The sequence below is a fragment of the Rhinopithecus bieti genome, unplaced genomic scaffold (assembly GCF_001698545.2).
Source record: "Rhinopithecus bieti isolate Rb0 unplaced genomic scaffold, ASM169854v2 scaffold_13351, whole genome shotgun sequence".
Classification (NCBI taxonomy): Eukaryota; Metazoa; Chordata; class Mammalia; order Primates; family Cercopithecidae; genus Rhinopithecus; species Rhinopithecus bieti.
Window position 1 is genome coordinate 3,356,738 of NW_016807514.1, and position 4,352 is coordinate 3,361,089.

Below are 4,352 nucleotides of genomic sequence, written 5' to 3' on the forward strand. Positions count from 1 at the left end.
GCAGTGGCCGGATCTCAGCTCCCTGCAAGCTCCGCCTCCCGGGTTTACGCCATTCTCCCGCCTCAGCCTCCCGAGTAGCTGGGACTACAAGCACCCGCCACCTCGCTCGGCTAGTTTTTTTTACTTTTTAGTAGAGACAGGGTTTCACTGGGTTAGCCAGGATGGTCTCGATCTCCTGACCTTGTGATCCGCCCGTCTCGGCCTCCCACAGTGCTGGGATTACAGGCTTGAGCCACCGCACCCGGCCCAGAGTTCTTTAAAGAGACGGCTGATGCAGCCGGGCACAGTGGCTCACACCTGTAATCCCAGCACTTTGGGAGGCTGTGGTGGGCGAATCACCTGACATTGGGGGTTCGAGACCAGCCTGACCAACATGGCTGAGGCAGGAGAATCACTTGAACCTGGGAGGTGGAGGTTGCGGTGAGCCAAGATCTCGCCATTGCACTCCGGCCTGGGCAACAAGAGGGAAAACTCCATTTAAAAAAAAAAAAAGGCTGACCCCAGGGCCGGGAAGGGAGAGAGTGAGGATAAGACATAAGGCACCCCAGGTCACGTGGAGAGGGCACTGAGCCACAACCCCTGTTTGCCAAATCAGACCGAATAATGATATTAATACATTGTAATGATAGTAACGAGTTATAATTACCAAATAAAATAGAAAACCATGAGGCTATACATATTTTAATATTTATTAAAATAAATATTTTAATGAATTGAAAGTTTAAAAAGAGCTATTTGCATATTTTGAAAGCGTCAACTGAGCATGGTGGCTCACACCTATAATCCCAGCACTTTTGGGGAGGCCAAGGTGGAACGGTTGCTTGAGCCCAGGAGTTCGTGACCAGCCTGGGCAATGTAGAGACCCTGCTTCTACACAAACTTTAAAAATTAGCCAAGTGTGGTGGTGCAGGCCTGCAGTCCCAGCTACTTGAGAGACGGAGACAGGAGGATCCCTTGAGCCCAGGAGGTCGAGGCTGCAGTGAGCCATCATGTCGCCACTGCACTCCAGCCTGGACAACAGAGCAAGACCTTGTCTCAAAAATAAAACAACAACAATAACAAAAAGTAGCCATGCATGATGGCATGCACCTGTGGTCCCAGCAACTCAGGAAGCTGAGGCAGGATTGCTTGAGCCAAGGAGTCCGAGGCTGCAGCGGGCTAGGATAGCAACAGTGCATTTCAGCCAGGACAACAGAGCGAGACCCTGTCTCTAAAAAAGAGAGGGAGAGAGAGGGAGAAACGAGGGAGGGAGGGAGGGAGGGAGGGAGGAATCTCCCCCACAAAATGCTAATTTGTCACAAAGGGAAAAAGAATGTAAGTTCCAGCAGAGACACAGACCCCGCCTTAACCGAGTGATCACAGTGGACTCCAGTGGTACTGGATCAATCAGAATCCTGCCCCACCTAACAGGGTGGGGTGAGCAGACCACATCCTCACATCTGCCCCTTTCCTGCCAAAGATGCACAACCCGTGTCTCTCTGTGATGACATCTCAGACAAAGCCACACAGGGAATCTTCTCCAAAAAGCCTGGCCTGGAAACGTCAAAGGACAGTCAGGGAAAGGCCCAGGAATGTTCTGGAGCGACAGAGACAGAAGACACGATGGCAACTCAGTGCAATGTGTGGTCTCAGGCTGATCTCTTTACTGCAAGGGATATTACTGGGACAACCAGAAAGCCCAGAGTGGGGTCTGACTCCACGTGATTTCCTGCCTTGGACAGCCGTGTTGGGGCGTGTAGGAGAATGTCCTTGTTTTGGGGTGTGGCGGAGCACCATGCGGCAACAAACCTTCAAATGCTTCAGGGGAAAAAAAGTTCCTGTACTATTCTTGCAACTTTTCTATAAGCTTGAGATTGTGTCAAAATACGAATTTTATTTTTAACAATGTTAGGAGGAGGAGGCACACATTCTCCATTCGGCCCTGCTGAGCTTGAGCTGTCGGGCAGGCTGCAACCTGAAGCTTCTGCCAGTCCTGCAGTGGGGCACTGTGAGGGTAGGGCCGGGGAGCCGCAAGACACCAGAGCGTCTGCTACAACTCCAGCCAGGATGGCGCAGGGTCCCCTTCCTAGTCCAAGCACAAACACGTGCTGGGTAAAATAGATTTGCTTTTTATTTTTTATTTTTTTGAGATGGAGTCTCACTCTGTCACCCAGGCTAGAGTGCAGTGGCGCAATCTCAGCTCACTACAACCTCCACCTCCTGAGTTCACGCGATTCTCCTGCCTCAGCCTCCCAAGTAGCTGGGATTATAGGCGCGTGCTACCACGCCCAGCTAATTTTTTGTATTTTTAGTGAAGATGGGGTTTCACCGTGTTAGCCAGGATGGTCTTGATCTCCTGACCTTGTGATCCACCCGTCTTGGCCTCCCAAAGTGCTGGGATTAAAGGCGTGAGCCACTGTGCCCGGTCTTTCTTTTTTTTTTTTTTTTTTCTGAGACAGAGTCTTGTTCTGTTACCCAGGCTGGAGTGCGGTGGCGTGATCTTGGCTCTCTGCAAACTCTGCCTCTCCGGTTCAAGTGATTCTCCTGCCTCAGCCTCCTGAGCAGCTGAGATTACAAGTGCCCGCCCACATGCCTGGCTAATTTTTGTATTTTTTTTAGTAGAGATGGGGTTTCGCCATGTTGGCCAGGTTGGTCTCAAACTCCAGACCTCAGGTGATCCACCTGCCTCGGCCTCCCAAAGTGCTGGGATTACAGTTGTGAACCACCGCACCCAGCCAGATTTGTTTTTTAAATGTCCTGTAAAACAACACGAGGAAGGAAGCTGTGCAGAACTAGAAATGAAGATAGCACTCAAGTCACAGTGGTAAGCAAGAATGGAAACCAAACTGCCAATGCGAGGCTTGGGCCTGGTCTCATGTCCAATGAGGGCTGCTGGTTAAGGCCAGTGAGAGACAGAGTCATGGCCACAGACCCTTTCCGAATGGGATCTGGAACTGGGCTTCCATCATAACAATAAGAGCTAAGAAGGGTCTGTCCCAGTCTGTGAAGAGGACATGGAAATCTTTGCCCACCAGCCTAGACATGGAGCCTAGAGAGTGACCAGCCCAGACTGAGACAGAAGGACACAGGGGCTCCAGGAAAACAAGGAACCAGTGGAATGTAGGATGCAATTGACTAGATCAAACACTGTGTGGAGGGCTTGTTGGAAGATGTAGGTGGGATGGGCCATAGGCACAGAGGAAACTCAGCAGATAAAAGAAGAAAGCAAGGCTAATACTAACTCCAGGAAAAACAAAAAGAAAACCTAAGCAGAGTTCACTACTTGCCTCAGCAGAGAGTTATAATAGAGTCATCAACTTAAACAAAAATGATGAAATTGCTCATTTGGGAAGCCAGAAGGAGAGATGGTAGGGTGCAGCAGAGAGCATTGGATGAGAACAAAACCCTCATTCCCCAGTAACATCTCACCATGTATAAAGCTGCTAAACCAAGAAGGAGCAGCGAGAGCACACAATTTAGAAGTATGGAGAGAGCTAAGACAAAAAAATGGCTGAAAGCTTTGAAAGAGGCTGATGCCAGGGCCATGATGGAGGAGCACAGGAGGGCTAGGGCTCGGTGAGTTCTACAGATACAATAGTTTCTACAGATCCACAGTTTCAATATTTAAACTGTACTAACTTTGAGGGTTTTTTCCTTTCTTTTATCTATATATCTCTATCTATCTGTATTTCTTTGGTAACTATTAAAGAAACACACTAGAATTCCAAACGAAAAATAACAGGCTGGGGGCAGTGGCTCACACCTGTAATCCCAGCACTTTGGGAGGCTGAGGCGGGCGGATCACCTGAGGACAGGAGTTCGAGACCAGCCTGGTGAAACCCCATCTACTAAAAATATAAAAATTAGCCGGGTATGGTGGCGTGTGCCTAGAGTCCCAGCTACTCGGGAGGCTGAGGCAGGAGAATCACTTGTACTCAGGAGGCGGAGGTTGCAGTGAGCTGAGATTGTGCCAGTGCACTTCAGCCTGGGTGACAGAGCAAAACTTCATCTCAAAAAATTAAATACAAATAAATAACAAAGAAAAATACACATTCCCATCAAAAATCACCATTATCTGGGACATTGCAAAATACTTTGGACACGTCACCGATTAAAGAAGGAATCAAAGTGGAAAACCACAACATGTTTTAACTTGAATGATAATGAAAACACTGTCAATGAAAACCCCTAGATGTAGCTCACACGGTGCTTAGAATGTTCTAGTCCTCAGATCGTATAACAAAAAACAAGAAAGCGATTTTTGCCAAGTGAAGAATCTATTATAGCTGTCTTAAAGTTTCTCTTTTGTGCTGACCTGCAATTTCTAGTTTTCCTTCTTTTTTTTTTTGAGACGGAGTCTCCCTCTGTCGCCC